The following is a 12,937-nucleotide window of genomic DNA, read 5'->3' as shown; positions in this document are numbered from 1 at the left end:
AAAAAAAAAAAAAAAAAAAAGCAAAAAAAAACAACACAACAACAACACCCCCCCAAAAAAACGGGATGTGTTTGAATTAGAAAAAAATATCAACAGTAAAACACATGTTGCCATGAATCCCTCTCAAAAACCTCCCACTCCTTACTGAGTGCCATCCAGCAGAAGGCTGGCTCTCAAAAACATGACATGTGTCCTCATCCACCTCACTCACCAGAACCGGCACCCTGCAACTTCTGGCTCTTCCCCAAAGTCAAAGTTACCCTGAGGGAAATGTTTCAGGACACTGAGGCAGCCATGGCAGCACAACTAAAGACACTCATGAAGGAGGACTTCCAGACTGCTTCAGAAAGCGGCAAGAATGGTGCGGTAAGTGTGTTCTAAGAAGAGGGTCTATTTTGAGGGAGACTGGTGGCCATGTGTCAGGATGATTGCCACCAGTCTCCCTCAAAATAGACCCTCTGACTTCAAGGCCAGCCCGAGCAATTTAGTAAGACTGCTTATAAATAAACAGTAATACATTTTAACTCAAAACATCCCAAATATTTTCATCTGTGTATTCAATCAATTAAATAATTATTGGATGCTTTACTTTTTTCCCCTTTGTACTAAGTACTTGAAAATCAGGTTGTTTTAACACAGGCACACAGCACTTTGCATCAGCAACATTTCAAGTGCTCCACTGGGCCATGTGACCCCAACACAGGCTTGGAGTGGGAGGTACCAGGCCTCAGGCACTCCTGATGAGGGGTGTGCATGCAGCATGGGACAGGAGCTAAAGAGCTGGGCCTTACTCTGGATGCCACCGCTCCCTATACCCACACTGCTGTCCGTGGGTGCACAACTGCACACTCTGCCCGTGTACTGTCAATAACCGGGCAGGCTGAGTCATACGAACACAAGCCAATCTTCAATCCACATAAAACTCACAAGCCAAGAAATTCACCCTCTCACAAAGTCACTTTAGTGGTTTTTAGTGTAATTTCAAGGTTGTACAACGGTCTCCATCTTCTGCTTCCAGAATATTTCATCTCTCAAAAAGAAACCTCGGGCCGGGGATTTAGCTCAGTGGCTCCATGCCTGCCTTGCAAGCATAGGACCCTGAGTTTGACCCAGCACTGGGGGAGAAAACAAAAAAAAAAAAGAAACCCCACACCACTGCAGACCATCCCTCCCAGACCTATGCCATCAGCAATCAACCTGCTCTCTGTGGACTGGTCCACTTGGGACTTTTCTAGATGGCTTTTCTGTGTAACATGTTTTCAAGGCTCACCCATGGAGTAGCAGGCACCAGCACTCTTTTCCTTGATGGTTTGCGCATTCTGCATATGCAGATAGGCATTCTGGTAGCTTCTGCTTCTGGGCTACATGAATAATGAAGCGATGGACCTTTTCCCCTGGGACATAATTTCCCCTTCTCTAGAGTTACACCCAGCAGTGGGCAGACAGATACTCTGTTTGACTTTGTGACAAACTCTTTCCCACCGTGGCTGTACTGCTTTGTGGTCCCAACAGAGCACCGGAGGACCTCAATTTCTCCACGCCCAACCTGGGTCACCCACCACTCTCCCCACTGAAGCATCCAAGCAGGGGTGAAGGGAGTTTTGCTGCAGCTTCAGCGAGCACCTCCCTGGTGCCTGTGAGGCAGGCATCCTGTCATGAGCTTGTCAGCCACTGTGATCTCCTCTGAAGAAGACTTCCCAAAGGTGCACTCACCGAGGACTGTAGGTTGTAGACTTTCATATATTCTGAACCCCAGACTTGTATCAGACAGATGACCTGCAAATATTTTCTGTTCTGCGAGCAGTACCTTAGTCAGCTCCGGCTGCTGGCACACAAAGCACAGGCCATGGCTTACACAGCAAGTTCTTATACTTACCGCTCACTGTTCTGGAGACTGAAGCCTTGGAGCAGGTGCCGTGTGTGCAGATTCTTGGTCCCACCCTCACATGGCCTTCCTGGCCTATATGCACAGTGTGCTCTGCTGTCCATTCTTTTCTTTACCGGGTACCCAACCCAGGACCTTGGCTTGCCAGGCAGGAGTGGCACCACCGAGCTGCATCCCTGGCCTGTTCTCCTCACTATGGCCGAACTCAACTGCCCCAGGCCTCAGCTCTGGAGCATACACCTCTCAGTTTAACAACATCCAAGTGACAATTTCACATTGGTTCCTGTGCTTCAGGTATTCTCACTAAAAACCACTTGCCTAACCCTAACCCAAGGTCGTCAGAATGTATACTTTTGTTTTCTCCTAAGAGCTTCATAACTTTAGCTCCTTCAATTAGGGCTGATCCTTTTTAGTTAATTTTTTTGTACGTGGTGTAAGCTAGGGGTCAACTTCATCTTTTTGTATGTGAAAATCCTGTCTCAGAATTCATTGAAAATACTACTCTTGTACAGGATCCCAACAATGAATGTAACTGTGCTGTATCCCTAAAATGTACCAATAAACTCAATTAAAGCTAAAAAAAAAAAAAAAAAAAAAAAGAAAAGAAAAGAAAATACTACTCTTTGCCTTGGCACCCTTCCAAAAATTAAGTGTTATAAATGAATGAGTTTATTTCTGAATTCTCAATTGGGCTGCATTATACTATCTCCATTCTTTGACCAACACCACACAGCCTTGATTATTATAGCTTTAGCAAAGTTTTGAGGGCTGGGGATTTAGCTCAGTGATTCTGGCGCCTGCCTCGCAAGCACAAGGACCTGAGTTTGATCCCCGGTACGAAAAAAAAAAAAAAAAAAAAAAAGGTTTGCAATCAAGGAATGTGAATCCTAATACTTTGTTCTTTTTCAAAATTGTTTTGGCTATCCTGAGTTTCCTGTACTTCCATATGAATTTATGGAAAAGCTTATCAATTTCTGTAAAAACAGCACTTGGGATTTTAATAGATTGTGTTGCATCTACACATTAACTTGGAGAGTAGCACTACCTTACCAGTAGCTAAGAGTTAAGTCTTATTCCTTAATATTTTTTTGCTTTTGATGCTACTACAAATCAAATTTTCTTAATTTTTCTTTTTTAATTATTTTTGATGGTAGTAGTGATTAAACCTGGGGCCTTTATACTGAGCTACATCCTAGGCTCCTTTTTTAATATTTATGTATTTTGGGACAGGGTATTGCCCAGGTAGAGCTCAAACTTTCAATCCTCCTGCCTCAAACTCCCAGAGTGCAAGGATTCCAGGCACGGACCGTAATACCCAGCAACACAATCATTTTTATATATCAATTTTTTACTCTGCAACCCTGCTGAACTAGTTTATTATTTCTAATTGCTTGTGTGTGCATGTGTGTACATGTGTACATTCCTTAGGAGATCCACATACAAGATCATGTCATCTCCAAATAAGAGTTTTACTTCTTCCTCTCCAATCTAAGTGGCTTTTTTTTTTCTGGCCTCTCTGATACAGTTTAGATCTAGAATATTCCCCAAAAATCTCACGCAGTCAGAGGCAAGGCTTTCGGAAGGTGACTAGATCATGGGGGCCTTGTGCTCATCAGCAGCTGAGCATGCTGTTAGGAGGAGGGGTCTGGTTGGAGGTGGGTCACTGGGGATGTGAAAAGAAAACAGCTATCTTCCCTCCCAACCCCCCCTTTCTCTCTGCTTCCTGGCCACAATGACATCAGCTTTCTTCAGTGCCAGGTCCACCAGTCCACTACCCATGGACTGAGACTTTTGAAACCATAAGCCAAACAAACTGCTCCTTTAAGTTGCAGGTGATGGGTGCTCTGTCTCAGTGAGGAAAGACTGACACTGCCCCAGAAGGGCTTCCAGGAGGAGGTAAAATATAAGTGGTAAGGATGACACCCCATATGCTTGCTGGCCTTGAGGGAAGGCTTTGGTTTCCATCACTAGCTGTGTGTGATGCTTTTCTCAGAAGACCTTGCCCAGAGTGAAGAAGTCCCTTCTCGCCTACCATAGTGCTGCGTGTTTCACCATGAAAAGGTGCTGGACTTTGGTAGGTGCTTGTCCTGCATCTACTGAGCAGATCTATGGTTTTGCTGATTTCTGCATGTTGAACCAACCTTGCATTGATGGGCAAATACCACATAGTTACCCTCTGTCATTCTCCCTACCTGTGGCCAGATTCAATTTGCTATCATCTGTCAAGGATCTTGGGATCCACAGTCATTCACAAGGAATATTGTTCTGGTTTCCTTGTCTGGTTTTGCTGCCAGCATATTACTGGCCTCACAGAACGAGACAGGAAGTATTCCCTCCTTTGTTTTTTGGAAGAGTTTGGTATACATGTTTAATACACTGTGCCACAAAGCCATCTGGCCTTGGGCCTTTTTTGTGTGTGAAGTTTTAAAACACCCTCTTTATATCTTACACAGCTGTTCAGTCTTCATTTTGTAACCTACAAAAATAATTTTATAAGTTTAACCTAGCTCACTTTCCCTTCCATGTTTCCCATTTATGTCCTGGCCTGGCACTCCATGGAAGGAGAGGTTTTGGATTTTTCTTACAGATTTGAATCTGCCCTCTGGTTCGTATTTGGTGGATTTTGCAGTCTGTTATTTGCTTTTAAATTCTGATTATGCTAAATATTTAAATTTTATTTATCAGACCTCAATATTTCCTTGTTTACCTGCTGCCAGATACCTTTCAGGATCACAGGATCTCTCTACTTGGTTAGCTGATATTCATTCAATTGTTTCCCTCGGTACAGCTTTCCTTCAGTGACTCAAGAAAGTAATCCTGTTGTCTTCACTGAAGCCAAGTCAGTAAGCAAGGAGGCTGAGGCTGGTAGGAAACACCTGCACTTGCATCCCACCCTAAAGCCACCTCCTGCACTGTGTTGTCTGCGTTAGGACAAGTTCCCTCAAACCTTCTCCAGTGTTTGCTCTATGTTTTCTGACATTGTCTGCTGACAAGAAAGATGGATTTAGTTTGTCATCATAATGTTTTCAGCCACTTTTACCAATACAGAACATATTTCACAGTTAAGAAGGCTGGGAGCGGGCTGGGAATGTAGCTCAGTACCTAAGCACTTGTCTAGCAAGCATGAAGGCCTGAGTTCAATCCCAGTACAGAAACAAAACAAAACCCCAACCTCAGAGGAAGTTTCTAAGTATTTACCAGCAAGTAACCAGGACTTCTTTAGCGTAACTTCACTATGGGCAGCAACACATGTCCTGCTTCCTAAGGGGCACACAACACTCTCCAGCCACAGAGCCTGTGGGCCCCAGCACACCCTCTGGGGGGGGGGGAACGCCCGGGGCAACGATGGCATAGGTCCCCTATTTTAAATGGGTGCCTTGAAAAACAAAGCATTTCCAGACAGGGGCTGGGGTGGGTTGGGGGGGGGGAATCACCCAGGGCACAGATGGCATAGGTCCCCTATTTTAAATGGGTGCCTTGAAAAACAAAGCATTTCCAGACAGGGGCTGGGGGCTGTGTGAGATGCTGACAAAGACGGGGTGGGAGGGGGCCTGCAGGCACCCCATACTCCTCTTGTGAATGAGGTCACAACACCCACTAGTGACCTGAAGAACTCTGTCAAGCTGCTGAACCCCTCCAGAGAGGGAGAAGCACCAGACACTTCAGGTCCCCAGTCAGCAGGGTGCATGGGATATGGCACCCCCACCACCTGTGATGGGACAGACACCAGTTCCATCCCTGAGGTCAGCAGCGCCCGCTCTTCCTGGTGCTACCCTACTAGAAGAAACACCAAGACGAGCACATGAGGTACCAGGACACTATCGCCATTCCTACCCCAAGACATGCTGTTCTTGCCATCAGACCTTTTCTCAGGGCTCCCCAGCATCATCACTGCTGCCCAGGACTCCCCGATGTCTGTTCCCACCAGGAGAACATGTTCCCACAGAAGCATGGGCTTCTGTCCACAACACATCCCCGCTGGCCATCGTAGTGCAGAGGGCAGTAACCAGCTGACCATTGTATGCTGTGACCCTGCTAAGCTTTCTCTAGAGGTGTGTTGACTTCTACTTCAATTTTGGGGGGGTACTGGAGATGAAATTCAGGACCTTGCACTTGCAAGGCAGGCGCAGTGCCACTGAGCTAAATTCCCATCCCGCTACTTCAATTCTTACTGTTGTGGCAGCAGCACTGAAATAATTGTCAACACTTCATTTGTTGACTGCAGACTCATCTCTGTCCTCCAACACAGCGTCCATCCCCAGCAGTCAGAAACAAGACCACAACACAGTGCAACAGTTGGCAATACCACTGAAGGGAGACAGGGTGCAGAGGGGGTGGGGCTGCACACTTCAGCAGGGCCACCCAGCAGCTCACCGAGCAAGGGAGTGAGAAAGTGGGGAGCCGTGGGGCCATCAGAGGAAGAACACATCGCAGGTGTCCTGGCAGCAAGAGGCCACTGCAGCAAAGTGCTCAACTGATGTGGGGGAGGGGCAGTCATGAAGGCCTGGGTCACACTAATGACCTTGACCTTTACCCGAGACAGATGGGAAGTCACACACACAAGGACCACATGGCCTTCTGACCTTGTGGCTGGTGGGATCCATGGGCAGGAGATTGTCCAGAAGGCCATTCTACCTGTGGAGAGGGGTTGCATCCCTATCCACGGTGACAGTAGAAGGGCAGGAGGCTGCATCCTGCAGGCATTCTGAAGAGGCACCATCCTGAGGATGCCGTGCGACCTGCTAGGCAGGGTTCGGGGGCGAGGAGCTCCCCAATGGGGTCAGCAGTGCAGCCCACATGATCCAGACAACCAAGGTAGGGACCACCAGGGCCAGGCCCTGCGCCCCAGGAACTCCAGTACCACAGGGAAGGGGCATCTGAGCCCAGGGAAGCCAGATAGGTGTGTGCTTCAAGGGCAGAGCATGGTCAGTGGCTCTTCAAATAAGTACCCAAACACCATGGCCGTTACTGCTGCTCAGACACAGCCCTGGGCAATGAGGGAACAGGCAGAGGCATGGCAACTGCAGAGCCCACAGGCAGGACCAGTGAGAGTCGGGTGATTTGTGGGGTTGATCCCCTGGGTGACAGAAGGCAACAGTGCACATCTTCAATGCCAGCAGGGCAAAGGGGAATGACAGCAGAGCAGCCAGCCTGGGGAAGGTGAGCTGACTTCTTCCTGGCCTTGGAAGCATGGGAAGCACAGCACGAAGATAGAAACCAAGCCATGGGCAGAGCCTGTGGACAGGGGTAGGAGTAAGTTTCCTGAAACAGTCCCTGAGGTGGAGGGGCCTCCCTGAGCAATTGGGACCTTGACCAATGGGCTCCCTCTTTGGGGGCATGGCAGCTACTGTGGGGAAAGCTGACCTAGGCAGGACTCTGCTAGGTAGAATGCTGGGCAGGCCGGGCATGGTGGCGCATGCCTGTAGTCCCGGAACTCAGAAGGTGAGGCAGGAGGATCACCATGAATTCAAGACCAGCCTGAACTACATAGTGAGATTCTTTCTCAAAAAGGAGCATGCTGGGCAGACGAGTAGGGGCTGAAGCTGCAGAACAAGGGCAAGAGGCGAGAGCAGGGGTGAAGAAAGAGGTGCAAAAGGTCAACCTCACCCAGATGACCATGTATGCCAGCAGAAGGTCTCTGGAATGAAGCACATGGACAAAAGTGAAGTTTTAAGGAATTTTCTAAACAGACTGTGGAGAAATTCATTTAGCCAATAGCTATTTATTGTGACTCTGTGCCAGAACCTGTTGGATGTGCCCAAAGTGAAGTCCTGGCCCAAAGGCACAGAAGCAAAAGGAGGTGTCTGTCAGGAAGAAGAGACAAACAGGTGCAGGCTATTCTGTCAGGCCGCTCTAGTGCTATAAAGAAACCAGACAAGGTAAGGGACAGAGAGCAAAGGGAGCACAAAATTCCAGTTTCACTTAGGGCTGCACTAAGCTTTCAAGCAGGCGTCTCTCTCCTTCCCTCCCTTTCTCTCTCTCTTTTTTTTGGGGGGGTACTGGATATTGAACTGTGGACCTTGTGCTTTTAAGGCAGGTGGTGGACCACTGAGCTAAACCCTCAGCCCTAGGCTATATTTTAATGTTCAGAAGGATTCTGAGAAAGCACTGTCTGTACAAGGAGCTGACCCAATGGACAGTTTGTATCCCACCCTTTCCTGATAGATGCAAGAACTGCGGCCCCAGCAACACTGTGGACTAAGGGCATCCTAAGGATGACCATGAAAAACAGCAAACAAAAACATCCCTCAAAGCGGGAGGCGGGTAATTAGGAGTATAGCTCAGTGGTAGAGCACTAGACTGAGTCAGAGGGAGAGAGGGAATGAGCACACCAAGATCTTGTTCCATCAGAACAAGTGCAGGAGGATGCCATTTTCACCTGGGATAGGAGAGGGTATAAGTAAGGATCAGGCCTGGGGCGCTGGGGCCAGGATGCAGTGCATTCTGCACAAGGTTACTTCAAGCAGCTCCCAGACGCCCACAGAGAACACCCACAGGGTGACTCTCTGCTTGAGGTCTGAGGTAGCAGGCATGAACAGAGGAGAGATGACCCAGCTACCCATGCCTACCACAGGACCAATGATCTGGTGACATGAGTAGAGAAACCAAGACTGGAGAGGGCAGTGAAGGCCCTGCAGGTTGTGCAGAGGGAGTAAAGAGACCCTGAGAGGGTGCTGTGTGGTGTTACACGCCACAAGGACTGAGTGATTAGCTGGGTCTGACCACTGGGCACACCCTGCAGCAGAGGGCAGATGTGAGCAAAGCAAGAAGGGCAGAGAGGTGGCAGCTGGCCACTGGCACTCCAATGAGCCAGGCAGCAAAAAGGGGACCTGTAGACCAGGGTGGGGAAGGCACATGGCAAAGGTAACCATAACAAGACATGGGGAGCGTGCAGGGCAGAGGGGCCTGAGAGGCACAGGTGAGCCACCATGGAGGACAGGAGCGTCCCAGCAGGAGGGCAGAATCGGCCCCAGCACATTTTCTTCACTCAGCAGTCATGAGTCACTCACATGGTAAGAATGCTTCTCAGGCCCTAAGTGACCAGCAGCTATTGTGGCAGAGACCAAGCTCTTCAAGGGGAGGTCAGTACCAAGTGCCCCCTCCCCAGAGCCCCAAGAGAACAGTGGTGATGGTGTGGCCTGCCTTTCCTCCAGTGTCACCTTGCCAGCCAGGCTTGCCTCCGTCCCTGGACTCTGCACCACAGACCACACCGTCGGCCCAGGTGCTCGCGCCTACATCACTGTGGAACTGGGTGCCCCCTGGGGCAGAGTATGCCAAGGCCTCAGCATGACCTACACAGCTTCACTGGCCCCCAAACAACTCCCGTGACCATCAGCTCGGATGGAGCATTTTCAAGGGAATCCCAGCCCTCCCACTGCCCAACAACCCGGGTTTCCTCAGGGTCTTTAAGGATCTCAAGATTCATGTGCACCTGCTCTGCCTGTCTTGTCACATCCTCCCAGGGTCTGCCCATGAGGCTCCCAACAGTTGCTGCAGGTGAACACACAAGCTAGGATATAGGCACTGGTGAAAGGCAGCACTGAGCCATGCCCAGCTCTGCTGCCCACTGACCACTCTGGGCCTCATCTTAGTTGTGCCTTAACGTGACCCACCCATCCTAGTGAATCAGGTATTAGAACAGGTATTTTTCTCCTAACTTGAATTTGCTTAAAATAATATTTAAACCAAAACCAACCCAGGAGCCAGCAGGAATCCACATCTGCATCCCATCTCAGTCAGCGCCTGCCCGGCCAGTAGACACAAGCAGCCCACAAAGCCAGACAGGAACTGATAGGGATGTACCAACATCGGCTCTGATCTGCCAAATGTTCCTCGAATGGTGGTGAGACAAGGATGAGAATAAGGTGGAGGCCTGGGCAGCAGGGCAGGAAGGCAGTGTCACATTGCTTCAGATCAGAGCACACGGTGCTCTGAAGGTTGGCCAGGTTCCAGCCTGGAAAATGGGGATTAGGATTTTTGCTCAGTGCCCAGTAAGAGGGCTCAAGAGAGGTTCAGGTGTCACTGGTATAACACAGCCTCCAAGGGAGGAGGTGGCTCTACTTTGCACACAAGAAGTTAAGACCTGGTCTAAGGCCACTGCTTAGGGTACAACACAGCTACAACCAAGTTCAACATGTCTCTGAAGTCTCACACTTTGTGGTTACCAGGATTTCTCATACTTGAGAACACATGATCCTCCCAAATCCAGCCAAGACCCAGTCTGGAAAACTGCAGTATCAGTTCTAGCTCAAGCACATGCTTGGCACTCAGATGTTCTGTATTAAGCACAAACCCAGGCTGTGCAACTGCAGGGCAGTATGTTGCCAGCCAGACTGTCAGAAAATGGAAGGCAGAAAACCTGAATACTCAAGAATATAACAATCACACCCTCAGCTTGTCTTCAGTGAGGAGAGGCCAGCATCTCCAAACGGCGTTTCAAAGGATAGGATCCACAGCCATGGTTTCCAGAGGCAAGCACCAGGCCCTGCCCTGGGTCAGCAGACACCCACGTGATCTGGGTAGCAATGGAGAAGATCAACAGAATACTATTTTAGTTCAGCTATCTGAAGGAGAAAAAAAGAAAGAGAAAATGAAAGAAATAAATAATGGAACTATCCCTATGCTGAAGAATAATTTAGAGAAAAAAATGAAATTACTTTCATAACCAGAAAAAAAACCTTCTAAAAAGTAATTCAAACAAGGGCTTCCAGAGGGCCATCACCTACAACCTGACACCAGACAGCCTTTGACAGCAAAACAAGTCCCCTGCAACTCCAGCCCAGAGGTTCTCAGAGAAATACCTCTGCCCAGAGGTAAACCTGGCCATGTCGGCAGGTATTTGGGGATGCTCCTGGCATCACTGGGCAGAGGCTGCTGAACATCCTATACGCATGGCCACCACAACAGGAGCCACACATCCAAAAGCTCCCAGGACCATAGAGAGGTTGATGCTCCTCCACCCACTGTGGAGGCAGTGGAAGTCAGAGCATGCTGGCATTCACATCCCAAGCTGCTCCATTCCCTTTCCGTTTCACCAGAAATATGAAGAGGAAGAGATGGGCATGTGAGTATCCAGGAGCCACTGACAGCAGGAGTATGAAGAAGCAGCTTGAACCCACATAAGCGCTCCTGCCCCTGGGAGTCTGAGAAGGAAAAGCAGTTTAATTCTTACCAGGTGAAGATTCAGTCCAGAGCCCACCAGGTGCCATCAGTCTGCAGGGCACACGCCCTTCACTACAGGGGCCCAGCCCCCAGCCCCCAGCCTTCACATGCTTCTGGCCACACTGTGTGTCTCTGTCCCACCCCAAACCCACCTGCACCTAACTCTCCTCACACCTGTCAACAGTACAGCTCTGGAGACATCAGCACTGTCCACATTGTTTCATTTTGTTAACAAACACTTCTAACTCCTGGTGCTCCAGTCAAAACCTCCCTATCATCTACCAGAAGTCACTCCTGAAAACAGCAAAAACACATGAACTCAGCACTGATACACTGTCAAAAGAACAGAGAAATCATTACAAGGATGATATCCAAAGGACCTAGAAGAGAAATGCTACTACTGTACTTCCTGGGGTAAATAGCATTTCTACTTAGAACAATTCTTCTTTAATATCAGTCTTTATTTATTTTGCAGTACTAGGGATTAAATCCATGGCCTTCACACTGAGCTACAGCCCCAGCCCCTTTTTTACTGAAACAGGATCTCACTAAGTCACTAAGTTGCCCAGGCTAAGTCCAAACTTTTGATCCTCCTGCCTCACCCTCCCAGAGTGTAGAATTACAGGCATATACCACCATGCCTAGCTTTTTAATATCATTCTAAAAAAGACAGAAAAAAAAGATTTTCAAAAATAAGACAAGCATGTCTGAAACTACAGCACTGCCCTTCTGTACCTAAGTATCTGTGCACCCATTTTAATCAGAGGGTGCACAACAGCTCTGGAATGCAAAGTACAGTCATGGTCATCAGAAAAGAGAGGACTTCAGGAACCCTTTCCTTAGCGTACATTTCCTTTTTCAGTGCATTCGATGGGCAATGGAAGAATTTCTGGAAAACTTTCCTGTCCGGTGGTTCCCACAGCCACCAGCAAAACCAAAAACAACAGCAATGCACCAACAGAGTTCTGGTCTCTGTACATCTATTCAAACAGGACTGAAGGTGCTGGTAATCTACCGCTGCCTTTCAGTTGAGTATAAAACCAACAACCTACATCCTGAAGGGATCTGTGAAGGGATCTGTGAAGAGATCTGGTGACGCCAGCAACAGTCCCCATCCTCTTAATCAAGCAGAGTGTAGGATATAAAACTACCATAAAACACTGCTGCTCCCCACTAAGAAGGAAGAACAGCGCCCTCACCTCTGTATCCCTGTGAAGAACAACCTCACAAAATCAGATGTCAGCAGTGACCACATCAACAGGTACCTTCCAGGGATCTCCAGTACCTCCTGGAGCAGTACATGGTCACTCATTTTGCCCCAGGAGGTACGGGTGCTACAAGAGCTTCCATCTGACAAGAGACAGCATCAAAGTTAAACTTGGGTGGGGCCCAGAGGGCTCAGGGGCCATGCTCTATGGCAGCTGGCTAAATTGCTTTGGGGCCAAGGACACACACTGGCCTGCATCTGCCACCATCTGTCATCACGGAGATGGACGGTGTCATCAGGTGTTCTTGCCGGAAAGAGGCTACCTGGCCCTCAGGGAAGTGACTGTAGAATCCCAAAGCTCAACCAGCTCTACAGGGAACGTCCGACCTTGATCTCTGAAGGGATTTCCTCACTGGAGCCTATCGAGCACCACCAAATCCTCTAGTCATTACAAAGACCGAACAGGTCGGTGTGATTATTCGCCCAAAGGAAGCGGCCACCCAAGGTCACGCCTCCGGCGCCCTGGCAGGCACTGCCCTAGGGGTATGGCGAGCCCAGCAGATGGGTTGCTCGGGGGTGGGGGTGGGGCTCCACTGATCCCCTAATTAAAGACCAGAGGCCAGCTAGCCACGCCCATCTGGAGCTTCCGGAAGGAGACCCGACGCATCCGAGATCCACAGCCG

The 12,937-nt window shown here is 49.0% G+C and overlaps 1 protein-coding gene across 2 annotated transcripts in view; it reads right to left on the bottom strand.

Annotated features, from left to right (window-relative positions):
• Maea (macrophage erythroblast attacher, E3 ubiquitin ligase) overlaps window positions 1-12,937 on the bottom strand; it is a 33,226-nt gene that overhangs the window by 19,672 nt on the left and 617 nt on the right. The gene's annotated exons all lie outside the window — the stretch shown is intronic.

This window comes from Fukomys damarensis, unplaced genomic scaffold (genome assembly GCF_012274545.1).
Source record: "Fukomys damarensis isolate Sample0158 unplaced genomic scaffold, DMR_v1.0_HiC HiC_scaffold_35, whole genome shotgun sequence".
Classification (NCBI taxonomy): Eukaryota; Metazoa; Chordata; class Mammalia; order Rodentia; family Bathyergidae; genus Fukomys; species Fukomys damarensis.
This window is presented reverse-complemented; position numbering and strand designations above follow the sequence as displayed.